Source organism: Mauremys mutica, chromosome 1 (assembly GCF_020497125.1).
Source record: "Mauremys mutica isolate MM-2020 ecotype Southern chromosome 1, ASM2049712v1, whole genome shotgun sequence".
In the NCBI taxonomy this organism is placed as follows: Eukaryota; Metazoa; Chordata; order Testudines; family Geoemydidae; genus Mauremys; species Mauremys mutica.
Window position 1 is genome coordinate 287,019,526 of NC_059072.1, and position 27,703 is coordinate 287,047,228.

The window sequence follows — 27,703 nt, forward strand, 5'->3', positions numbered from 1 at the left end:
ACTAGCAAGTGGATTTTACAAGCCCTGTGTGTAAACTTTGTCCTTTCTTTTCCTTAGTTGGATGCAACAGCCCGTAGTACCATTTAGTTAGCCTTAACAGTTCAATGCAGCAGTCATGTCTTGTGGATGTAAAAAGCTTCAGACTTGAGTATTTCTAGAAGGGAAAAAAGTTACACTATAATTTACCAAAAAAATGCAGAAGGTTAGGATTTCTGATTATTTTTCCTTCCCCTTGGATACTATGGTCAGGAGCTGCATGTGGCACGGTCAACATGAAATAGCATTTGAAGTAAAACGATGGAAGCAGTGGATTGGAGACCTCAAAAGGGCCTAATTAGGAACTGGAAACTTTTACCCTGGGAGTCCTGAGAAATTGGGTGCAAACACTTTGAGTTTCTTCCTTAATTCAAATCTCCCCACTGTACTGAGTTGGGGCCTGATCTTACTTCCACCAAAGTCGTCAGAAAGACTCTCATTGAGTTCAGTGTGAGATGCATTGAGCCCTGAGTGCAGCCCAGGGTTATTCAGCATAGAATAGCCTACTGGTGTAAGTCTGAGTCTGTTTTAATTATAAGAGCCGTCGTCCCTTTTTTCCACTCCCCTGCCCACCAAGACCCACTCAAGCCATGCAATGAAAAGCATGTAAAATACTTTTTACAAGAATAGAGCCCATGTGGGCAAATAATATACCCCCATCCTTCTAATATCATGTTAGAAAAATTATTCAGAATAAACTGATTTTATAGAGAGTCTGACTGTAAAGCAAGATTAATACAAAAAGGCAAGAAGTCTGCAATAAAACCTACTAACTTAAATCATCCATATTTGTGTACAAGTATTCATATGTAGCAACAGTCCCAAGGCTGAGATTAAAGCTGTTTGGTAGGTTACTTCAAGGCCTTTTTATTGCTAAATCTTATTATGTCTCTAAAATGTAGAAATTAATCACCTGTCATCAAAGCTGCAGTGGATTATTGACTTCTAAATGTCTCTACAAATTGATTCATGACAGAATGAAACAGGAGACTGAACTAGCACTGAATTTTTTTTTTGCATGTGATAAAACAGGGTCTAATTAAAAAATGTTTCGACAAATGCTGGTGATTACCACAAAATATTTTGCTATCAAAATAGGGTACTGCTGGAATAGTCTTGTTCAGATACATAGCTGTGCAGCACAGATCTCTAAGGTAACATTAGTTTGTGAATCTGAGTGGCTAGACTGATAATTTATTGAATTCTGACATTAGATAGCTGATAACACGCTCTTCTGCACTAACTGAAAATTGGATGATGGTGAAAACCTACTGCTATTTGCACCTACTCCCAGGTTTATCGACTCAAGAACTGTTTGGGCCATGACATTTGCACCCTAAAATTTTAATATTTCAGTGCATATTCAGTATCCATTGATGTTCTTTAACATTTATGAAAAGGATATCTCTTTTTTTGAAGAAAGAGATGTACTGTGATTTTCATTAAAATCTGAGCTCTAATTTCTTAGCTACTGTATGCTGATGAAGTAGTTGAGGACTTGAGAGAGACAGAAGTTGATAGTGTTTTCTTTCTCCAAAATGTAAAGCATTTAATATATTTTCTACATAAATCAATATAGATAACTTGGGGATTCTTCATAAATAATTAGAGTTGAACTCCTAAATTATCAGTAGATTATGTTTGACATATGTCATTGGAAAGGTAATTTTCTAGACATTTGCAATAAGTTCTGGGATTTGACCTATGACTTTGGCATCACAAGGTATTAATTATCTGTGTTCAGGTAATACTGAGGCAAAGTAACATGCTTTTTTTTTACTTTGTTAAAAGTCTTTTTTCATTTTATAAAAGACTAGATAAAATGTCATTTACATTGAGTTTATTGAAAAGATAGCTCCACTAGTGACATTTTCTTCAGTGACAGTAGCAACCAGAAGATTGTTTGATTGTATTTTCTTGTAGAATTGTAATTATTATGATTTTAACCATTATGACCATTTCAATTGCTTCAAAATAATGCAAGGATATCACCAATGAAAACTTAGAGCAAGTCAGTCAAATGTTGAATTCTGAATCCAAATAGATCTTGCATTATGAACAGATAGTTCTGCTCAGTGAATTTTGAGACTGTGTAGCAATGTACTCTGACTCATTTAAGTGAGTATTTGTATTCTTAGGTGCTTTTTTTATATTTTATGATTCACTAAGGTGGCAACTCCTAGATAGTATTGCTAGATTTTAGAGGAGGAGGAAGTCTTGGCCCTACTGAAATCAATTCACTATGCCATTTATTTCACTATGACTGGGATTTCACCCTGCATCTTTGGCAGTTAATTTTTACAATTACTGCTTCCAAGTACCTACCATTGACATAGTATTTCTGAAATATTGCAGTAATATTGATGAGGCAAAAGAAAAATATGTCAGTATTTTAATGGTGACCACTCTACATAGCTACCAGCCAACCTGTCTGAGGCAGAACTTGAGGACTTTCTTTTCCAAAAGCACAGTCCTCTACCACCTAAAATAAAATATGTTCTAATGTTGTCTGAAAAACTTTGTAATAAGGATTCCAATTTCTCGTGCACTTTGGGGACAAAAATCTTCTGAAGCCAAACAGGGAGAGTCTTTGTTCTTTTTGGTGTTCTACTCCACCTGTTCTCAAAAATGTATTAGAAATATACCTAAAATGTGATTAATCATCAAAGGAGAGATAACTTTTTCTTTTACCTGTACTTTTACCTGAAATGTGGCTGAAGAAATCTGTCAGTGTAAAAACAAACGCAAAAATTAGGTAGTTAACAAATGGCATATAATTACAGCTTTAAAACTGAGGAAACTTGAATGACGTGCAAGCTCCAGTTATTTACAAATAATTAAATAAAAAATCACTAAGCCTTTCTTTTGTTTCTGTCTAACAAAAGGCTCCATCCTTAAAAGAAGTTAGCTTTGTTATATGACTGAGCAGTGGCTCATAAAGTTCATACACACCAAAGTACTATATTACCTAGAACTGTTGTTAGGTTGGATTCTGTATTAAGTAAGAATCTACATTAGTAACTTAGTGTAAGATCATCCCCTATGAGTGCTGTCTGCCAGGCATGTGAAACAATCTCCCTTTATGTTTTCCTTTTGGATCATTCCCTTGTGGAATATTGGCTTTGATTCCTGACACTGTACAAAATGACTAGGTTGTTTGATTTTAAAAAAATATATGTACGATTTGTATGGATCTTGAAGAGATTCACAGAGACACAGGACAGTGTATTTGGAGGCCCTATGCTTCTGCACTCATTCCCAATTCCTGTAGGTTTCTCTGTAGGAGCTATGCTGCCAAGAAGACCCTTGTTGCTCTTGCTACCCTTTCACCCCAAACTGAACAGAATGGAGAGGATACATTGACTTAGCAGGCAATCTTCACAGGTTTGGAAGGACGACAATACAGATGACAGTCTCCTCAGACCTGCTTTCTCCAACTCAACTCTGATGAAACACCTAGGCATGGTCTTTATGGGGTTTGGGGAAAGGAAGCAATGTGGGCAAGGAGAAGAGTAGAGTAGAGGTGGCACTCGCCATGCCATGTCTGCTTTTCATCACATAGGGTGTGTGTATGGGTGGGGGAGCAGACAGGTCCCTCTGAAACTCAGTCACATATCTTGGAATACAGTTATGATGGAATATAGCTTGTGCTAAGACTGATATTAAGGCAAGCTTTGAAAGTCATATGTGAAAAAGAGAACAGTAAAATCTGCTTTTTCTGTATTTCTGTAACACAGTGATTACTATTTGTGCATGTGGTGGGAGACAGGACTGACTAAATTAGCTGAAAAGATCGTTTTAGACTAATTGGTGCTAATTTAATAAACCTGATGTAAATATTATTTAAATGTAGACTGGTCATAACCAGATTGTCTTAAATTAATTGGCTACCATTTAGTGTCTGGACTCCTGTGGTATATAACCAAGGGCCCGATTTTCAGCTATGGCTGAAGAGTGCATAGTGTAAATTGGTGGTGGGGGGTGCTCTTGGTGCCAGTGAGCTGAAAAAAACCAGCCAGGGATCACAGCAGAATGGGGAGCATCCAAAACTTTCCTCCAGTCCTATACTAGCATCAGGGAGAGAGGTTGGCATGGGAACCTTTGTGTCTCAAAAGAATCCAATATCCATTTTGATCCAGATATTCCAGGTCTACAACCAGGATCTGCTGGCAGTGCAGACAAAGATGTAGTTCAGGAGTGGCTCCATTGAATGTGATAGAATTATACTGGTGTAAAACATGTATAAGTGAGGTCATAATTAGTTCCATTGAATTAACTAATGACTACTCTAATACTCTCATGACACCTAGCATTTAGGTGCAAGTTTCACTAGATAGTTCAATGGTTGGGATACGTTTAACTGTTTATAGCAGTTCAGTAGGTCAAAGGGAGTTTTTCCTGAATAAGGAGCACATATCTGAGCCCCTTGAGCCAAATTCTGCCCTGTTGCACCAGTGATTATCTGTTGCTACTCCATTGATTTGCAAATGAATTTCTTATCAAGACAGTGGCATTTTCCAAATTAATACCAGAATCATTGAGAGTAGAATATGGATCTCTCTAAAATCACTTTACATCCTCTCATATTTTCTCCTCTATCTCCCTTATCCATTCACGTTTACTCTTGTTACATGCATATAGTAGGCACATTTGGCCATCCCCTTACCCATATGCAGAGCTGAATTTTTTGATGGTGGCATATGGATACCTAACAGGTTGAACTGACACTTGTACAAATGAGAATCTGCCTTTGGGTCTCTTTCGTATTGTAGCTTCTGTGAATTTGGCTGTGGTATTTGCTGTCCTAAATTATTTTACTCATCTTTGATCCAGAGCATTTTCTATCTTTATGAGTGGTTTTAGAACACAGCAACTTGAAAACAAAACCCTGTACAAAAAAACTCTCATGCCTCAAAATCCCCATTGTACCCTTCTCCCTCTCTCATCACAGTGATGTCTTTTATGCTGCCCTTTAGGCATGAAATTACCTTCCTCTTCTCATGTGCCAAACTCTCTCTCTAATTCAGCTCCCTCCCTAAAACATTTTTTGCAAAGCTTTTCATTGTTCATCTCTGCTTCAAGTTTAAATAATTATCCAGATGAAATATATTTTCTGTGTCTATATTAGATTGTGAGATCCCTGGTGCAGGGACAGTGGGCAAGTTCTCTGAGCTTCCTCCAGCAGCCATAGACCCAACTTAAAAGGCCAAATAAGACGGGTTTGCATTGCTGGACCAACACAAACAAACTGAAATATACAGGTGAATCTGGCCCAATATCTTCATATATATTGCTATAGCATCAAGCACACTTTTGGCACTTCATAGATGACTAAGTAATGGGTGCCTTGGAAATACCCAAGACAAGTTTAATGCAAGAATTAAAATATGGAGAAAGCAGGAAGGTGAACTGTTGCTGAAACTCTTAAATCTCAAACTGACCTTCTTTTGCCCACAGGAGTTACCATCTGTAACTCCTGGCTGCTCCACAGTTAGCTTTAATTTATATGACTAGTGACATGAAAGATGTAAAATCTGTAAAAATATAGTGTTTGGCTGCTTAAATTAAGTTTATGAGTTTTTCTTAAGCCTGCCAAACAACTTAAATATTTCATGGCTTTCACAGGCTACAGTTCTAATATTTATAACTCTTGTGTGCAGATTTCAAAAATTATAATTACAGCTCCCAGGATCCCAGATATAGCAGATGTTCAATATTTTGTACAATGCTGGCAGAAATGCTTTTCATGCCTTTTTTGATCTCAGTACCCCATGTATTGTATCTGTTACAACAAGCTGTTGATAAGAGACTTTATTGTTGTTTTACTGTAAAAGACTCTGTAGGGCAGATTTAGGATTTTGTGTAAAGGGAGGACAAATGGGGACTCAACCCTACTGAATAACAAATAGTATCATGGAGTGGATACTTTAAAAAGATACTTTATTCAATAGGATATGAAAAGTCCATCATTTAATCTGATCCAGACAGTGATCCACATGGGATCACTGGACCCACAGCGACCCTTTCATTTTAGGGATTCCTTGTTTCCCTGTGTGGTGGATCATTTAATATCCCGTTTACTCTTATTGTTTGCCTGTATCATGCCTTTGCTAAATCTATGAGTAGCTTTATCTGAGTGAGATGCCAATACCGATTTTTTAAAATCAGATTGCTGCAAGAGAGAGAAAATCATGGAGTTGACTCTTTCTACCATGCAGTGGTTTTCTAATGGTCCACTTGTATTGAGGAGAGGAGAAACGGGCTTGTCCTGATTTTTTCTATGTCTGTCTTTTATAAAATTCCTTATACTGGGCTGCTTACTTATGGCCAGATTCTGTCCTCCTTTAGGATTGTGAAAATCAGGGTAACATCACTGTCTTCAGTGTGGTTATGCTGGATTTACACTGGTGTGACTCTGATCAGAATCTGGTACCTAGACGCTGATTTTAATTCAATCCACGGAGACTCAAAAACCAGATATCAAATTAGTAGATTAATACAATAGCCTATAATATTGCTGAGAATGCAAATAAATGAAAGCATTACAGTCATTACATCAAGTAATTTTAATTATGCAATCATTCATTTAGGTTTCAATTAGAAATGTATGGAAGACATTAAAATTCATACTGTTTTAGGGATATTACCTTATAAAAATTCAAATTGGATACCTACTATTTGATTTCCAGTATTACCTTAAAAGATATCCATGGGAATATAAACATTAGATTGAAACATAATGAAACTTGAAACAACAACTTTTAATGATATATGGATGTCTTCTATTATTCATGTCCATAGTACAGCTGCAGGAAAACAAATATACTGTGCTTTTAAAGACTTCTCTAGTTTGAAGTATTTTTTGTGCAATATTTAAATAAGAAAGAAATATAGGCATTTTCTATTTGAAAATAGGGGAGCTAGAAAAATGGCATTTGTACTGTAGCTGGAATCTGAATATAAGATGGATCCAACATGTTAAACCCTTGAAGCTTAACAAGATCATCTCGAGGAGAGAATGAAGAATATATAAAATGATGCTTTCAAACTGGCAATTTCCACTCTGATAAAACTACCATGAAGGACAATCAACAATAGAGAATTTCACACCAAGAGAATAAATATAGAGGGTAGTGGGGTTTTTTTTCTTTATTTTTAAATGAGAAATGTTGCTATTAAGGTAGTATTGATAGTATTAAAATTATATGAGCTAGAAGATGCTTGTTGGTACTGGTTTGTATACAATGTGATGTGGTTGTGTTCAGAATACTGAAGTAGCTGTGGAAGTGAGTTTTTAACTGCATTTTCTAGCTTGTCTTGCACTGGGTTATCATGTGAAGTGAAAAAAAGTTTAAATCTTAACAGTTTACTTGTCAATGTCAACATTGTATTATGGAATAGCACGAGGCATCTAATTTGCTAAAGTCGCATATGTACTAATATTGCAGTTTTTACATTCAGTGCAGTCTTTCTAGAAAGGAAACAAAAGTACAACTCCTTTTCTGAGCTGTGAGCATTGGGTCCTCTTCCTCAGGCTGGCTTAGGAAAGGATTTTTAAAATGGGGTCTTTTCAGAAGATAGGTTAGTGAGTCAGATTATCCACCATTGATGCAGGATGCAGGGGATTTACTCCAAAGCCTGTAAAATTTATAGTATAGGCATGAATGGTGGGTTGAAATGCTAATGATTGAAGCATTGTGGGGTGTGGGATGAGTAGAGATCATTGTATCGTGGCTTTGCAACTTTCTGTGACTTGCTTCAGTTCTGAAGATTTTATGTTACCTTGCTTGGCTTGTGCATCTGGTCAAACTTTACGAAGTAGGCCTGTTGCAGAGACAAGTTTCATATTTTTTTGCAGAGCATACATGCCTGTCAGAGTCCATTATTTTCTCATAAACTAAGTGATTATTCATTGGTATTATTAGCACCCTATACATTAGGTCCCATTACTTTCCCTGTTTTGGACACATCTTTAAACTTTGCAGCTATTGGAATCCGAGAATATATCAACTCCAAGGTGTAATTTTCAGTTGGTCATCACTTCAGTCTTTTAGTTTTATGGCTGAAATTTAGTAGGTTTATTCTTAGCTCAGGAGCAAATTTGTTTGGGATGGCTAAGCCAAAATGATTCAGCAATCTTCATGAACAAAGAGAGTGGAGAAAATACTTTCCCATGATAAAATTTCAATGTCCCTATCCTGTCAGTGGTTAAAGAAACTTGAAGTTTGGCAGGGAGATAGTCCCAAGGTCACAGATCTAACTTTTGATGGCCTACTGATGGCTATAAGGATTTTTGAAAATGTACTTTGTGCTTGCATACTGAATTTTGCGATGGGGCCTCTTACCATCTGCTAATGTTCTATTGGTACTTCAAATGTATGTGTTACTTAGGTCATGATATGCCTTTCTCTGATTAGTGAAAATGTACAGGGTAGGCAGCAAGATTCTGAATGATTTCTACCTCATTCCATTCGACATAGAAGGGGTGCCTGAAATGAGGCAAGAGCTCTGCTGCTTTCAACCAAATGGTTGAAAATGAGAATAATACTTTGCAGCCTCAGAGGTGTTGTAAGGATAAATTCATTAATGCTTGTGAGGTACTCAGTACATTGCTGAGTGTCATAGAAATGCCTATAAAGAAAAAAAATCCTGATTCAGTGCAGAGTTTGTTACAGTAAATGAGGAATGAGACCACATACTGAATAATGAGGGTAATGAACAGCTGCTTTGCTCACAGAGCACTGTCCATCTTACACACTAAATGTGGCAGAATCCTGTGGAAAAATATTATGTGATTATGTAATTAAAGTCTGTATCATAATAAATACACACAAAGGGGCAGTTACATTTGTTCAGGCGACCATCCATTTCCTGACTTCTGAGCGGGTCCTCTGAAACTTTAACGGCTGTGGATGTACTGAACAGTTACTCTCTAAACATTGGTTCAAAACTCAGCAGATCTGGCTTAGCCAGGTAAGCCCCTTTTTGCTGAAAGGACAGTCACCCCCCTGCAGGGTAACTTTAATTCTTGTATATTTTTCTCCTGTCCCTGGCTCTGAATTTCTCATTATTTTGCCGTTCTTTCTTAATTATGTGATTGATTCTTCTTGATATGTCAGGGGGAAATGAAATGACATGGAAATTGTCTTTCATGTTTATTTTCTTCATGTTTATTTTTAAGCAATGTGCTGAGTAATAGGATGGAGCGGGAAGGGATTATGGGACCTTCCTTTGTTTTGGGGGTCACAGTTATAAACTAAAGTTCAAGCTGAATAAAGCTCTCATAGTGTTCAAATGGCCATGTTCCCTGTTTGGGTAGACTAGCTGTGTCCCTCCTACCGGTACGACTGAATTACAGTGAGAGATGAAGGATTAGAGAGAACAAGGAACATGGCTGAATCCCTTAAGTGTTCATTTCCAGGCATTTTCTTCTAACATTTGAACTCCGCCGCCCCACCCCCCCAAGCATGTAGGACTCTTGTAATATTGTTGTTGACTGTTACCTGGACTCTGCTAAAATACATTTTAATGGTTAAAAATATTTTGTTTGGGAATATATCATTCCTGTGCTTCTGAAAGAGATGGCTTTAAATAGCGATGGGTGAATTTGATTGTTTGGAGAAGCAAGATTAACATCTCTTGCAGGGAAAACAAAAAGAATTTTGTGTATGATGAATTCAGGAGAGAAATAATGTAGAATCTCATGAATGTAGGGAATTCAAATACAGCTACATCCCAGGGACCAAAATAGAGGCCAACAGAGCTTTTTTGGGCTGCACAATGTGATCCTGAGAGGTAAGGACCTAGGGACATTTGAAATATGTAGTGTTTCCTGGTTACTCAAAACATCTCTGAGGAGGAAATTAAGAAAAACACAAGAAGAATAGAAGTCCCCCAGACTACAGCCCACACCACAGGTGGTAGGCAGAAAGAAGCAGCTCAAGTGCTAGAAGGCAGTAAGAGGGCATATTATTCTATTTTTTATTAGGAAGATGGGCTGGATGAGTAGGAGGAGCCTCACAGCAACTGGCTGATGAACAGCAGAAGGAAGGGAACTGACTGGTGATGGAAAACGATGGACTTAAAAAGATGGTAAGGATGGTTTGGGAAGGATGAAAGTGACCAATCAGTGTTTCTAAACCTCAGGAGGGGAATGATTGTGAGGAAAGCCATAGGGTGGGTGAAGAGAGATGAAGGGGGATTGATCAACGTTGAAAGAACCTGACTGGTGGGGACAGGGGAGCAGTGAACAAAGCGGTACCGCTGCTGGATCTTCTTATACTTCCTTAATTGGAATTTTATTACCCTATTGCTCCTGAGTTGTTTGTCTTTCAGGGTACATTGCAAGACCTATCTATCTGTTCAGCTTATTTCCTGAGGGAGGGTGGGGATTTCAGTTTCTGTTGTGGTCTGAAGAGTTTTCTTTTTGGGGTCCTTTTGAGTGAAAACATGTCAGTTATTTTTAAATTATTATTTTAATTATTTTATAATTGGTGTACATTGGTGCATTTTTATAACTGGTATACAGGTGCATTTTCTAAAATTAGGAATAAAGTATAAAATCCATAATTTTTCTGGTTGCTTGTTCACTGAAAATCATATCCCATTCTTATTACATTTGCTGTGGAAACTAGCTGATTTTGTGAAGGCAAAAAAAAAAAATTTAAAAAAATAGGACTAGCTCCTTAGGGCCATTTGATGGCTGGTGCAGCTTTGTGGCTCTCCGATTCTGAGTTCATTGGATAGTAGTTTGCTCCTGAGCTGCTTTGTGTTGCACCAACTACAATGGGTTCCAAGTGACTGTTACAATAGTTGGGGCTGTTGGCTCTCTCAGCAAACTCCCTTTTCCTTGACCGTGCCACCTACAGCAGAGGTGATGAGGGCAGATGGCTCCTTGACACTTGGCTCCTGTATAGTGGGAATCTTCTGTTGGCCTTTTGGGACCCCAGTAAGAATACAGTAGAATCTCAGAGTTATGAACACCAGAGTTACGAACTGACCAGTCAACCACATACCTCATTTGGAACAGGAGTACACAATCAGTCAGTAGCACAGACCCCCCCCCCAAAAAAACCCCCAAACCCCCCAAAACAAAGGCAAATACAGAATTAAAATACAAAATAAAGGGAAAGTTTTAAAAAAATGATTTCACAAGGTAAGGAAACTGTTTCTGTGTTTGTTTCATTAAAATTAAGATGGTTAAAAGCAGAATTTTTCTTCTACATAGTAAAATTTCAATGCTGTATGAAGTAAATGTTCAGTTGTGAACTTTTGAAAGAACAACCATAAAGTTTTGTTCACAGTTACGATCAGTTCAGAGTTACGGACAACCTCCTTTCCAAAGGTGTTCATAACTCTGAGATTCTACTGTAGTTTGCAAACAACAAATTAAACAGATAGATTACAGAGGACTTTCTTACTATAGCCGTGCACTCTTTAAGCTGTTTTATGTCCAAGGTAATATAAAGCTCTGTGGGGCTTGAATTTTGTGGGGGAGGGGGGCTTTAATACCTATATCTGTCCTTGTTTATATAAACCAATGTATTTTGAAAGTTCTTGCTGACACACAAAACCAATACCTAGCATGGATGAAATCTGATTTGAACTACACACTTTGGTAGTACTAGTGATGATATCAGTAGAACCACAAGAAATTTTTTTCTAAATGGCTGTATAAATCTCGTAAATGGGAAAACAGTTGCTCTGATTTGTTCAGTATGTAATGGTAGATATTGTTTGAATGAAGAGATTGCTTTGAGGCTGGATAGATATTGGATCATTGACATTTAACCTAGTGACTCTTGACCTAATAGGGAGTCATTGATGAAAATGCATTTGGTAATTTGGTCTTATCTTCCTTCTGACGGAAACGTATATCACCCCAAAACAATTACATATATATATAGTGTGAGCACGCACAATTGACATAAAGTTAAACACAAAGATGACTCCAACAGCATCCTAAATTGGAAAGAAGTCTACAATAATAATAAAACTTTATCACTGAGAGTCATTGGCAAAAATAGCTCTGTACAGAATTTGGGGAAAATATGAAGGACTAGAGAGCTCAGGGGATTTGTAATGGACTGCAAAACCTCTCATCCATAATTCATTGAGTCAATCCAGCCCAGGTCAGTTGCAGACAGAAGTCACCATCTGATGTCTAACTGTGGTAGTCAAGGTAAAATGAGCTAATATTCTCCAGTCAGTTCCTAATGGGCAGGTTTTCATTCATAACAGCAAACATCACTAGAGAGACAAATCCTGCTTGCCTTGTTCAGCTGAGTATGTGAGTAATCCCATGTAAATCAAGGAATTTTGCAAGTAAGGCAAATAGGAACTGGTCCAAAATTAACAGTTTTGTCAGCAGTCTCAGCAAAAGAACCCAGGGATTGAATGGAAATAGTGAAAAACTACCCTTTCACTCCCAAAAATTAGTCAGCCAGGTCAAGTCTGAGGCACATGGGCAGAGCACTGGGATTGGAAGGTTGCACTCCCTTGTAATCATGGTGTGCCTGTTTTGTGGGACTGCAGTATCTCAGGCTGTATGTCCATCACTAAACTTAAAAGGAAAACAAAAAACAGAGAGAGAGAGAGAGGAATGGAAATCTGTTTCAAGCATAATTTTGAAACAGATTTAAAATTTCTTTAATTTTTTCATCATGCTTTATATCACCTTTAAATATTGGTACATTATGTTCTCCTGCAAAAGTAAAATGGATTCTGTCAGGTTTTTCTTTAATAGTTTAAAGAGTTGTCTTACGATTTTCTAAGATGCTTCACTATTAACAATTCATTTCCTGTCAGTTTTGTCCTCTATTATGTACTCTCCCTTCCCTGAACGATGGTAGTTTCCAAGACCTCTGAAGTTTTTAAAAATAAAAATTTTTCTTTCTTTCTTTCTTTCTTTCTTTCTTTCTTTCTTTCTTTCTTTCCAGCTGATAGGACAAATATCTTGATTAATTTATGGTTTTGTTTGGTTGGATGGGTCTTGTGACTCAAAGAATAAATTGAGGGAAAGCTAAATAAAAGAAGTGAGTATTGATTAGCAATAATTTTCTGACTCTTGATTTTTGTGTGTGTTGCGAGTAGAGCAATACAAACCCAAGCAAACTTTGTATTGGGGAAGATCCTATAAAGATAATGATCCCCGCTATGAAAATATTTGTTAGTTTTCAAGTATGTATTTGTGAATTTAAAAAAGAAACTAGCACTTACCAGTACACCAAACACTTCTCACCAGATTCTATCAATTTTAATATATATATATATAGTACCTGTCAGCCAAACTTTGTGCCTGGACTACAGGATAAAGTAAGTTTCCAAACAAAGTGGGCCCTAATCACATAGTCTGAGGCAGAGGAAATACCATCCATGTTTAAATGGATGGGGAAAGGAAAAAGATTTTCAAAGCTATTGTAAAGTAACTATTATAGTTTATAAAAAAACATTTCTACTAAACTTGATATCTATACCCCTTTTTTTTCAGTATGTTTGTCCCTTCAAGTGGTGGAACATAACTGAAGAGATGTATGTATGTGTTCATCACGGTATGTGAAGAACTCTTTTTTAATCATACTTTGTTCAGTGGCTTGGGGAAAATTTCCATAATCTTTGTTGCTAAATTGATATTTGATAAATTGATAATCACTGTTATGTTGATTAAAACTTGATTAAAATACTTTCCAAAGCAGGGAAAAAACCCTGCTATATTTTAATGACATATTGCCTATACGCTTTAAGATCAGGGCTTTTGTTACATGGGGACCAGTTTGACTTTATGAAAAACATGTAATTATAGCTATTGTATACTCTAGTTGTTATATTCAGCTAATTTCATTCCAGGCATGGAATTCACAAACACTTGTGAAGATCCCCAATGTGTTCAAGTGCACAATGCTGTACTTTTTGTAAAGAATTCCCTTGCATCTGACTGATCTGAATCCCAGAATTATGATCCAAGAAAATGTTACAAATTTATCAATAACTGGCTATCCTTCTTACTTATGTTAGCAATTTATTTAAGTATTCACATTTATGTTATTACAGTCAATCAGATTTTTGTGGTAAATCTAGATTGCTCACTCTCTGGACTAATAGGGAGCAATGAGGGCTGAAGACACTGCAGAGGCAAATGATCATAAGAACATAAGAACAGCCGTACTGGGTCAGACCAAAGGTTCATCTAGTCCAGTATCTGTCTACCGACAGTGGCCAATGCCAGGTGCCCCAGAGGGAGTGAACCTAACAGGTAATGATCAAGTGATCGCTCTCCTGCCATCCATCTCCATCCTCTGACAAACAGAGTCTAGGGACACCATTCCTTACCCATTGTGGCTAATAGCCACGAATGGACTTAACCTCCATGAATTTATCCAGTTCTCTTTTAAACGCTGTTATAGTCAACCCTAAGGTTTGTCTACACTAGGATGTAAAAAGGTGTTGTTAGAATGTGTGGCTAATGTGTCCTAAGAGTCTAGCATAGGCAAGGTAATGTAGACTTTAACACATATTAGCTGGTCAAGATAAAGCCTTGAGGGGAGCCTATGCATCCATTCAACCTGCTTCACATATGTTAAGGTATACGCTGTCTTGTTTGCACTAGCCTTAGAACATGTTAGCGAATATGTTCTAACCACACACCTTTATCAGAGGGGTAGCCGTGTTAGTCTGGATCTGTAAAAGCAGCAAAGAATCCTGTGGCACCTTATAGACTAACAGACGTTTTGCAGCATGAGCTTTTGTGGGTGAATACCCACTTCTTCGGATAAAAGAATACCCACTTCTTGCATCCGAAGAAGTGGGTATTCACCCACGAAAGCTCATGCTGCAAAACATCTGTTAGTCTATAAGGTGCCACAGGATTCTTTGCTGTTTTCACACACCTTTAAATACTCATCAACACATTGCCTTCGGGGCTGGGTCTGCCTCCTATTGCTCTTGCATCCTGAGTCTAGAAAGTATTGCCTCTGAACAAGCCCCATCCAGTCCTCTTTAGCTGGCAAGTTGGTGGTAGAAACAGTGCTTTTGCAGGAGATGAGAAGTGAAGAAAAATGTGAGTATCCTTTGGGCTTTAATAGGAACTTGGAGGAAGTCTGTGGGGGCAGAGAGGATGAAACTCAGTTAACTAAATTGAAAATAAGTTAGCGAACTAGACATCAATGTTCCACTTGACCTAAACAATCAACGACAATGAGAATTGTTACATTGTAGAATATGCCCTTATGCACATTTTTTGTATCAGAGATACTATATCAGTCACATTGCAAAAGACCTAGATCAACTTAAAAAAATAAAACCCAATAGAATGATTACAGCCACTGCCTAGAATGACAAGTATTATCAACAAAAATTAATCAGGCGCATCTTTTAGTGAACTCAATTAATAATGTGCAACAACAGGGTCTCTTTTCTTAAGATGAAAATTAATTAGTGGAGGGAAGGTCACTTGGAGATGCTGACATCACTCATCAGAATGCTCTGGCAGCTCTAATTATTTGTCTTCCAGGCTTGGGTGATCAGAAATTATTGCAATACCTGAGCAACATTTTGAAAAAGCTTTGTGCATGGCTCTTTTAATTAAACGTGGTATTTGATTAATGCAGTGGAAGCATTTAGATCAGCCTCTTATCATTGAGTGACTTAGAAGTTTTAGAGAATTGTACTGTGCAAGACAGGGTCACTACGATTTTTAATGCGGACTCTTAAAAAGGAGTTTTAAGAAGCTAATAAATTGTTTATGTCCTCTCTTTCCTTTTCTCTATCATTGTCAAGCATGAATTTATATAGTTTCAGATGGGTTTATGTAATATTGTACTATTGCAGATATGAGCTATACATGGTAATCAATAATGAGTAGAAGCTTATGGAAGGTGATACTGTGATGTTTTTGTATTAATAATTTACCATTATTCCCCCAAGACACAGGCAAAATAAAAACAATTTAATATGTTTACGGAGTTAAAGAAAACTATCCATGTTTACTTTCTATTTTCCATATACCTTTTATTTGTGTGTGTATATATGTTAATGTAATGTGCATATAAATATACAACAATGATTTCTAGTTAGAGATAGGTGAATATTTATAGCAATTTAGGGGTAGATTTCAAAGTCTTTGAGGGCAGGGATTGCTTCTTTTCTCGTGTTTGTACAGCACCCCAAAAATTGGGTCCATCTTGGGCACTATATTAATATAAATAACTATAAACAAACAATTAAAAGTTACAAAGGGCAGTTAGGTACCCAGTTTCCAGTGGCTTTCAATGGAAGTTGGATCTCTAACTGCCCTTTGTGCCTTTGAAAATCTACCCCTTAGTCTAGAAATTTAGCTTTTTCCCCCCTCTACATGAATTGTCTGTGACCAGCATGTGATTTTTCTCAGATCTACTTGCTGCTTGAAAACAGTCATTGAATATGTTTAATGGATAATTCTTAAACTCTGTGTAGTTTGTTGCAAGTATTTGGCATTTGCATTGTTTATTTTACTATTACGTATTCTTTATAATACATTAATTTTGGTTGGGCACAGAAGCAATATGCTTAACTTTAATCATGAATTGAAGTCACAGTTTTCTGGGAGACAGGAAGTCAAACCAATTTCATGTTTTCACTGTGTTGTTAAATTTAAGCAACCACTTAAGTGGGCACAATTCCATGGAAGCTAATGGAATTATTCTTGGATTTGGCCCATTATGTGTATTGTTCCTATGAATGACTTCCTCCTAACATGGTTTTATGATGACAGTTCAAAATCAAAAAACTTATTCACTCTAGAAAACTAGAGTCATCAATTTTTACTTTTGATGTATTTGGTTATTTACAGCTTCATTGGCCAGCTAGGAAATATACAGCACTGAGATCATACTATTGCCGTCAATAAAATTATACCCTTTTATGGTGGGGCTGAATTTGGCAATAACAGCTTAAAATGAACATAGTCAAGAAACATCAATAAATTGTAATTCCTTGTAAAGGTGACTGGACTCTCCTATGCTTAAGGTTCTGAGTAAGCTATGAAGATTGTTTGTGTCAAGTGTGGTTTGTTAATGCCACCAGGACTTAAGAGAATTGGAAATGACTTTCTGGGCAGAAGGAACTGTGATCTGGGACAGAAATATCCCTTTAGGGAAAATCCCAGGAGCAGCCAAGCATGGGAGAAAAAAATTAAATGGAGGTTTACCTTGTGGTGTTTTATGTCAACTACCAGTAGAGCCAAACTGCAGGATGAAGGGTAATTCTGAGCTGTATACTGACTGTATATTCTCATCATACTACTCTACATACTGAACCTAACAACAGTTATGCTATTCTTTTTATACAGCAAGTACAGTACTTCAATACAACTTTTTACAAAAGGATATTTTAAATGAAGCTTTTTTTAGTGTTTGAAATATAGTATCTATCTTTGAAATAGCATGCAGCTTTCGTTTTGGCATTTACTGTCCACAAAGGGGTAAAAGTTAGTTCTGGTGCTGAATAACTGTATGAAGTTTATGGTGACTATGAGTTAACAGTAATTGATTGGCTGGAAGGGCTCATTTAAATACTCTTAAAGCAAGACAAGTTTTGGAAATTCCTTATTAAATAAAATATAGTGAAACACAAACAATGCCTTTTCCTTATCACAGGGGAAGGTAGTTAAAATGTTAATGTGGTAGGCAAACCAACCACTTTCAAGGTAATCCTTTGGGGTCCAAACAGTAGACAGAGAATATAAACTAATTTCTGATAACTTTTTAATTTTGACCCCTTTTGAAGTAAAAGATTGGTTTTAGACATGTGTGAAACGTGCTTTCAGAACACATAACACAGCTTAGATGACATGTGCTCCTTCAATCAATGGATCCCGTATCTCCACTGGCCTCTGCAGCTTTTCTGGCAGAAACGCTAGACATACGCACTAGGCTTGATTTACACCTCATACCAGTTTTACATCAGTGTAATTCTGATTTCAGTGCATGAGAGCCAAATCAAACTTCATATAAATACATTTTTGTTGTACTATGTTGTATCTGTAGCGGGTACTGCCAACTACGTGGTAAAGGATTCTGGGCCTGAGGTCGCTCGATCTCCCCAAAGAAAATGAAAACTCATGTAATGACTCTGAAATATGGCCATCTGGAAAACCTTTCTCTACCTTATAGTGTGCTGGTCATGGAAGCCTCCCTGAGCCCTGCATAGCTAATCACACATGTCCTCACAAAACCTAGGGCCGAACAATTCAAACTGAGGAACTTACTCAATCAGTTTATGTATGTTCTACGTTTGTAATCACCTTTAACCTTTTTTCAATTATTTTCTCTATTTTTTTTCATTTTTGTTATGAATTATGTACAAAGACTAAAGCTATTTCTTTAGGTTTTAAATGCTGCTGACAATTCTCGGGGAACTTTAGCAGCTTCAGTTTAATTATTCCAGATTTACAGCAATGTACCTGAGAATAGAATTTGATCCTTAAAAATTGTGAGCAAAGTATACGCATTTGAAAATGCAAAATCAAATTTAAAGCAAAAGTGAATAAGGCTAAAGGCATTAATTGTACAGTTGGATTCACTGGAAAATAAGTAAGTAATTAAATGGAAGTATTCTTGAACTCACTAGCAAATTTTTCACACTTCCTTTTCCTTGAATGAACAAATTATGAAAACTAAAATTGTTGACTTTTTATATGAATAAATAATGTATGAAGTAACATTGTTTCAGCGTAATGCATTATACCTTGAATGTATGCAAATTCAGACAAATGCCAATGTACCTCTTGTGAACCCCCTTGAAAATAAGCATCTGAGAATCAGGATATTTCTTAAGACCATTTTTACTGGTTATTTAAATAAAGTTCCTTTTTACCAGATGCCTACTGTAATTTGTTAATGTTAATTAACAATATTTGAAGCAAATCATGATAAATAGATACTCCCCTAAACATTATGCATCTAGTTGTCTGAGTAATCTGATGAGTAACGGATCAAATTAGCACAAGCTTTCCCAGTGTTGGGACATAGGTCTTTATTAGAAAGAGTATACATCATTCCTGCTTGTTATTTTGATCAAAACTGAATCAGAAAATTACCCATAAGAAAATATTTCCTTTGGAATTCCAGCTAGTCTCTGTCTCTTTGAAACATAAAGCTTTAATTTTTTCTTCTCAAATACCAGTTAAAAAAGATAATTTTACATTAAAAAAACACAAGGGTATTTTGTTGTATTTAAGTTCTTTGTTGAGGTGCCCTCAGCTTTCACAGTAACATTAAAACCTGAAGTTGCTGTCCGTGTATGAACACTTGAATTCTGTTTGGAATATAATTATGTCACGCTGCTAAACCTTATGTGTTTTAATGTTGACTACCGTGCCAAATTTTATACAGTGCTGAAACAAAGGAAACTACACATGTACATTAAAAGTGAATCAGTACTGCACCCAATATCAGAAAAAACTCCCACAGCCCTTTGTCTCCCTATAAGGGGCTCAGCTGTGCTGCTTCTAACCCTAACTACATCACTTCAAATTACCAGTAAATTAACAGAGTAACACTTTCAACCTCAGAGCAGATTTGATCCAAACAGTCTTTAAATGCCATTTCTGTTCCTATTAACCTAAAGATCGGCATAGCAGATATTTTCGTGAGGCTGCCCAGCAATACAGGGCATTAATGGCTAAGTTGTGACAGCACTTTTCATGATGATTTATGATTCAGTGTTTAACTTGATTACTCCACTGCTGACTCTGAATACTATTTCAATTAGTGCACAGAAGGTCACAGCACAAATATTCCTCTATAATCTATTCCTATTAACACTAATACACAGAGTAACCAAATCTTTTCACCCTTGTTGATTCAAATCATCCATAGCACTAACTGCAGGCTTGTTTACCAGTTTACTGCTCTGGACATATCCGAAATGTTAATTTTCAGTCCTTTGAGTATCATTAATAGCTGTACCATGGCATGGTGAATAAAGCATCCCTATGCTTGAGTGTGCACATTAATGATTATCAAAGGCTCAGCATTATTAAATGGCAGGTACACTTTCAAAAGGAACTCCACTTTACATCATTATTTCATGGCTAATTATTAGGGGGAAAATAACAAGAGAAAATATTTAAGAGATGTAAATTAATACACTTAAGGAAAACACTGTATGAAACCAAAACACTAGAACACGGGGAGGCAACCTATGGCACGGGTGCTGAAGGCGGCACGCGAGCTGATTTTCAGTGGCACTCACACAGCCCGGGTCCTGGCCACCAGTCCAGGAGGCTCTGCATTTTTAATTTATTTTTAAATGAAGCTTCTTAAACATTTTAAAAACCTTATTCACTTTGCATACAACAATAGTTGAGTTATATATTATAGACTTATAGAAAGAGGCCTTTAAAAATGTTAAAATGTATGACTGGCATGCAAAACCTTAAATTAGAGTGAATAAATGAAGACTTGGCACACCACTTCTGAAAGGTTGCCGACCCCTGCACTAGAATAAAATGTTTCCTTAAGAATAGGCTTTTGGAATCAAATTCTGCATCATTTATGCCTAGCATAATCCTGTCCTTTGGACTGAACTGTCCTTTGTTATTCTTATATATGAAGGAGTTCACTCACGGTTAGATCATCACTTTGTGGCTAGATGTGGCGTAGCCTTTCTCTCCTGTCTGGCAGTCGCTCTGGTGCTGTGGAGGTCTCTGTTCCTGTAACTTGGCTCTCTGGCCAGGTCATGATTTAGCCCATCCCTTCCACTCTAACAGAAAGTCCAACAAAATAAGAGTTCATTGTCCTTATATTTGGTCTCTGGCTCCAGCTCATTGAACCCCTTTTTTGGCCTCATGCCACCATACCAATGGATAGTACGGGAACTCTACCCACTCACTACAGAAGGTTCCAACATATAAGAACATAAGAATGGCCATACTGGATCAGACCAAAGCTGTCTTCCGACAGTGGCCAATGCCAGTTGCCACAGAGGGAATGAACAGAACAGGTAATCATCAAGTGATCCATTCCCTGTCGCCTATTCCCAGCTTCTGACAAACAGAGGCTAGGGAAACATCTCTGCCCATCCTTGATAATAGCCATTGGTGGACCTATCCTCCATGAATTTATCTAGTTCTTTTTTGAAGTATCATAACCATCAACCAAGTTCTCTTCAGTCCAACTTCTTGCTGTTGCTTCCCTGGGCTCCATCCTATTGTGGCCTTCTCCCCCTCAACCCTTGTTTCAGGCAGGACACTCAGGGCTCTTTGCTGGAATCCCCTAACAAATTTCAAAGCTAAACCTATACACATAAACCCTACCACTCTCCACCCACCCAGAGAGTTGGGGCCCATCTGGTGCCCCCAGAAGGGGGATGGGATGCTGGGGTTATGTGCCCAGGTTTTGGAGCATGTGATGAGAGGGGAGCCCCCTGCCACTACAGCTGCTCTAACAGTTCCCAGCACAATATGCCGCTGCTGCTTTGTCAGTGGCATGGATCCAGCTCTTTAGAATGCTCACGTGCTTAGTTTTGGCAGGCTGCCAACAGGTTCCTGGGAAACAGAAGCAAGAGAAGGGAAATGGGAATTTGTAAGAATTTATAACTCAGCCAAACCTAAATGAAATTTCACTGGACAAGTGGAAGGCCCAGGAATTTTTCCCTTCCAAATTTCAAAGGCTTTCTGCAGACAATGGAGCCTTTCAAAAGTAGGAAAGTGTTAAGCAACCTAAATTTAGGGATACTCCATAATGTGATGGTTTAAGTTTCCTTGCACCCCAGGCAACATGTGACTGCCAGTTTTCACCCTTCCTAGCCCCTATTTTCTGAGGTCAATTGCCAAGTTCTGTGATATAACCTGAGACCTCTGCAGTACATCTATTGCACCTAATATTTCTTTGTCCACACATCTGCATTTTGCACATCACACAGGTAGTGCAGCTAAACAGCAGAAACCAGCAGTGCTCTGCATAATGACTACTTTTGGGGTCCTTTCCACCATGGGCCTTATATCCTAAAAGTAGAAAGAACTGCCATTACTTTTTCCTAATACAAAGTAGAGACATCCCACTCCTTCACACAAACCCCGGTAGCACCCATGTATGGATGTGAGTTATATCATTCTATAGCTAACGCCCATACAATTGGAATTCAGATGCACAATATGGCAGTCTTACATTTTTGGTAGTACCTGATGAGGATCGCCACATTCTATGGGTGGAAAATGGGCAGGATCATGGAGGTAGAGCTAGCGTTGATAATGGAGCCTTTATGGTACATTCCCTGAGTTTCTAGCATGTTTACCACAAATACAAAATTATATTAATGTTAGTTTAAAGGACAATATATTCTCAGCCTTGTTTCTTAAGAAAGTTTTTCTTTGGGAATGTAAATAGACTTTATACTAAGTGGTTTGATGCCACTAAAACTTTGATACTGAACTTGTTGGTTTCTTCCATTCTAATGATATCATTGATTCTGTAATAATTAACATTACTATATAGACGAATAAAGTAATAATGATTTAAGATTGAATTGAATTACTTCATTATTGTCTGTACTGTTCTGTAGGTAAATTCCCAAATTTTTCAAACATTGCTTACATAGCTAGTTCAGATGAGTCTGTTGTTAATTTTAGCATAGATATTACTCTTTGCAGGACATACGACAAACTAGAGATAGCTAGGTGTATAATTTGTTGCTGTATCATAGTTACAGAAGTTCTCTGGCTTTCAAGCTGTTGTTTATATAATAAAAGCAAATTCTTCAGACTGAAAAAAACGAGGCCGTAATTTGTTGTTCACATTTATTTGTATATTTGTTTGTTTGAGAAAATTTATTACTTGTGACAGACAGAAGAGAGCTAGAAGTGGAAGTCTGTCTCAAGTTTTCTTCCACACTGCTTCACAAATGTGCTTCTACACTATTTTGAACTGATCCTCCCTTTAGTTCAGGGGTCGGCAACCTCTGGCATGCGGCTTGCCAGGGTAAGCACCCTGGTGGGCCGGGCCAGTTTGTTTACCTGCTGCGTCAGCAGGTTCAGCCGACTGCGGCTCCCACTGGCCACGGTTCACCATCCCAGGCCAATGGGGGCTGCAGGAAGCGGCGCGGGTGAGGGAATGTGCTGGCCACGGCTTCCCGCCACCCGCTTTGGCCTGGGACAGTGAACCACGGCCAGTGGGAGCCGCGATCGGCCAAACCTGCCGACACGGCGGGTAAACAAACTGGACTGGCCTGCCAGGGTGCTTACCCTGGTGAGCCGCATGCCAGAGGTTGCCGACCTCTGCTTTAGTTGAAAGGATAGTAGATTTACTATGCTGAGGTTTCCAACAAAGATTCTAAGTAGGGAACCACTGTGATAATTTTTTTTCTTATATGGACAGTAGAGACTGGACTGAGATCCATGAGTTCAGTCAGAGATCTAAGAGCTAACGAATACCTGAAATATCTACAAGACATTGGACAACACTCAGATATCCACTCCAAACACATAACCAGACTCATCTTTTTCGTCCTCCCCATAACAATTTTATATTCAACAACAAACGCTTTCTCCAAACCATGGGAAGAGACCAACATGCCAGCCTCTTTATGGGCTGCATCAAGGAAGAATTTCTGAACAAATTCACTACAAAACCAATTATATACCTGAAATACATCAAGGATATATTCATCCTATGGACCGACTACCTAAATTCTCTTATGGATTTCCAAAACAACTTCAACAACCACCACCCATCAACTTTTACTAGAATATTCTCACACCAGCATCAACTCCCTGGACACCATGATCAGCTTCAACAACAGAACCCTTCAGACAACTGTATATAAGAAACCCACGATCACCAAACTTACCTTCATAGATCCAGTAACCAGCCCAAACATACCAAGAAATCTGTTATCTATAGCCAGGCACTCACCACACAATATACTCTGAGGAGAAAATCCGGGATATGCACCTTAACACACTTAAAACTGCCTTCACCAAACAAAGGCCTGGTCTACACTAAAGGCGGGGGTCGAACTAGGGTATGCAAGTTCAGCTACGCGAATAGCGTAGCTGAACTCGAAGTACCCTAGTTCGACTGACTTACTCGTCCAGACGCGGCGGGGTCGAACTCCGCGGCTCCAAGGTCAACTCCGCCACCGCCGTTCGTGGTGGTGGAGTTCCGGAGTCGACCGCAGCGCTTCCGGAGTTCGAACTATCGCGTCTAGATCAGACGCGATAGTTCGAACTCCAAGAAGTCGAACTCACCGCGTCGACCCGTGCGGTGAGTATGGACCTGCCCAAAGACACTCCAACAGAGAAGTAGATTGCATCATGGAATAGGTAATCCAAATACCTCAAGAGAACCTGCTTCAATACGGTGGGGGAGGGAAGGAAAAACCTCTGACCACACAGCCCTATTTGTCACCTTCCACTACACTGGAACCCATAATATATCAATAAATAATTACAATTCATACTGGAATTGGACAACATCCTGAAATAAGTCTTTCCCCAAACCCTTCTTCTGGCCTTCAAACAATACCCCAACCTCACCAAGCTCATCATCAGAGGCAAGATCCCCACAGACCAGGACACACCAACACAAAGCGGCACAAAACAGATGCAAGACCTGTAGACATATCTCCATTGCTACAATGATTAGTACCCCCCACAAAACACCTTTCAAGATCGAGGGGTCCTACCTATCCACATCATCACATGTGGTGTACTTCATCCAAAAGTTTGTGTTCTTTTCTGTGCTTTCCATTTATGCATTAAGTGTACAATGGCTATATATATCTATGATTCAAATATTGGGCTATTTCATTTTGTTTTTAGTGCATAATATATAAATAATGCTGTTTGAGATGTTGTCACTAGCAAGTGCAGTTAAGTGTGCATTAACCTATTTGCATATATTACAGAATCTCTGCTTGGTAATGCCATTGCCTTTGTGTCACTTGTACAACATATTGAGTTATATAAAAGCATAGGAAATTACATACAAAAAAACGATGTTAAAAGATTGTTTAGGTTCTTTAATTACATGATCACATACGAGAAAACAGTAGTATGTGATTATATAGAGACTATCATAATGTATATCCACAAGGGGGGCAAGTTATGGTTGCATGAGCATTCTGCCATTTCCTAAGTTCTGAGTGCTTGACTTTGCAACCTAAATGTTCCTTTAACCAAGTTTTTGTATGTTGTTGTTTCTCATTGTGCGAGAAATGCCTCGAATAACTTCTTTCTTATGATATTTAACATTTCCATCAACAATCTTTGCTGGAACCAAGAAGTACAGAGGCATGACTATTAATTATGAAAAAACTTCAACTTTCTCAGATCTCAAAAGTTCAGTTTGATTTGAGTTTTATGAGAAGAGTTGTATAATTTTTTACTTTATCCCGATAGGTTTGCTCATTCCTAAAAAATAAACAAACAACAACAAAAAACCCATTAGAACTTAAAGACCTTCTTTGCTGACAATTTGATAATATCCTGGGGATATGCAGAGTCTGAGTTAAAAGAAAAGATCCTCTATCAGCTGCTTTTTATTTGTATATTGTTTGTCATAGGATCCGTTTATTAGCCTAGAGATAATGTGACAGTTGACTCTAGCTGTAACACAGCGCTCATTAGTAAGCTTGACAGGGAGGTGCCAGCAGCTACTTGAGATTGTGTTTTATCAATCTTCCTGGCTCATTTGAGAGGCTCACTGTGCTGTGCTCTACACCCAGTGCTTGCTGGGATAGGGTGAATAGCCACACATGCTTTTAAGAATGGAGACTTCCAGAAGTTCTACATGACCAAATAATCTGCTCTTTGTCAAGAATATAAGCATGGCCCCAGAAATTCTGCAACATATAATTGACAATTTCTAAGACAAGGGTAGGAAACATGTGCAATGTTTAACGTAAATTCTGTAGCATTTCTGTACCCCTTGAAGTATGTATTTGCAGAATTCAATCATGCATAATATGGCAGGGATGTGGTGCAAATATTAATATCACTCTTTAAACTGTATCATCAGCCACAAGAAAGGGCAGTACTATATGTTTTAGAGAATTGGTTTTTGCTTTGTTTCATGACTTTTCTCTCCCACACTCCACCCTGTGTGTATGGAGGTGTGTGCAGGGCTGGCTCTAGGGTTTTTGCCACCCCAAGCAAAAAAATTTTGGCTGCCCCCCCGTCTCAGCCCTGGGCTCTCCCCCCCCCACACACACCCTGTCGCCCCAGCACTGGGCTTCCCCCTTCCCCCTCACCAGTGCCCTCCCTCCACCCCCCTGCTGCCCCAGCCCTGGGTTCCCCTCTTCCCCCCCACCAGTGCCCTCCCCACACACCTCCTGCCGCCCCAGCCCTGGGCTCTCCCCCTACCCACCACCTGCACCCTGCTTCCACCGCAGCCCTGGGTCACTGGTAACTCGCTCCCCGGGCAGGTCATTCAGCAGGAATTTTAGATGTGCACAGAACACAGACAGGATTGGGTCCCATATGGTTACAGAGCTGCAGTAAAATGGAACAATTTTCAGCTTGTGTGATTGGAGGATATCTGGATGCATATTATAAGACTGTCCTACATAAATGAGGAAAAGTTGCCTTTTTTATTCTTTTGTTCCACTCTTTCTTTCTATGGGGAATTTGCCAATGCAATATCACTGTCTTCCTTTTAAACAAACAAACAAAAGAAAGGCAATGGCTGTTGAAAATAGCAATTCCAGTCCTAATAACCACTGAGAAGCATTTCTTGCTCAATTTTATCCTACTTTTTCTACAGCAAGTTACAGTGGATCACTATATTTGATTTGGGAGAAATGAAGTAACAGCTGCCCAAATTGAGCTTGAGCATTCCTGAATTTTGAGGTGTTCAAATCTGGAAGGCAGGTGATGGGTGGCGGGGGGGCTGTGGGCTCCGTGGGGGAGCATGGCAGCATGTATGCAGCAGCGTGTCTGGCGCTGCACGGAGCCAGACACGCTGGTCTGAGTAGCACGGTAAGGGGGCTGGGGGGTTGGAGAAAGGGTAAGGGGTTCGGGGGGGCAGTCAAGGGACAGGGAGCAGGAGGGGTTGGATGGGGTGGAGGTTTGAGGGGGCGGTCAGAGGCAGGGAGAAGGGGGGTTAGATGGGACAGGGGTTCTGGGGGGCAGTCAGGGGACAGGCAGCAGTTGGATAGGCATGGGAGTCCCAGGGGTTTGTCAGGGGACAGGTAGGGGGTGAGATCCTAGGGGAGAAGTTGGGGGGGTCTCAGGAGGGGGCAGTTGGGGACAAGGAGAAGGGAGACTTAGATAGGGGATGGGGTCCCAAGGAGCAGTTAGGGGCAGGGGTCCCGGGAGGGGGCAATCAGGCGACAAGGACCAGCGGCGCTTAGATAGGGGATGGGGTCCCAAGGGGCAGTTAGGGGCAGGGGTCCCGGGAGGGGGCAATCAGGGGACAAGGACCAGCAGCGCTTAGATAGGGGGTGGGGTCTTGGGGGAAAGTTGGGGGCAGGGGTCCCGGGAGGGGGTGATCAGGGGACAGGGAGCGGGGTGGGGGGCTGGATGGGTTGGGGTTTCTGTGGGGGGCAGTCGGAGGGAGTGGATGGTGGCAGGGTGGGGCTTCCCTCCCTCTGGAGTGTCCTGTTTTTTGAATGTTAAAATAGGGTCTCCCTACCCTTCACAGCACTCACAGCACGGCTGCCGCATGAGGTCCCCCTCCTTCCTTTCCAGTTG

The 27,703-nt window shown here is 39.1% G+C and overlaps 1 long non-coding RNA gene across 3 annotated transcripts; it reads right to left on the reverse strand.

Annotated features, from left to right (window-relative positions):
• LOC123369861 lies at positions 1–27,703 on the reverse strand. 3 transcript variants are annotated; one of them, XR_006579182.1, is made up of 5 exons: positions 27,645–27,696; positions 22,182–22,295; positions 20,640–20,775; positions 2,728–2,760; positions 1–154 (listed from the first exon to the last, which is right to left on the reverse strand). It is a non-coding gene; the product is annotated as an uncharacterized LOC123369861 (long non-coding RNA). The 3 variants fall into 3 exon arrangements; XR_006579174.1 differs by lacking the exons at positions 1–154; positions 2,728–2,760 and adding an exon at positions 14,925–15,131; XR_006579187.1 differs by lacking the exons at positions 1–154; positions 2,728–2,760; positions 22,182–22,295 and adding an exon at positions 14,925–15,131 and having other exon boundaries at positions 27,645–27,703.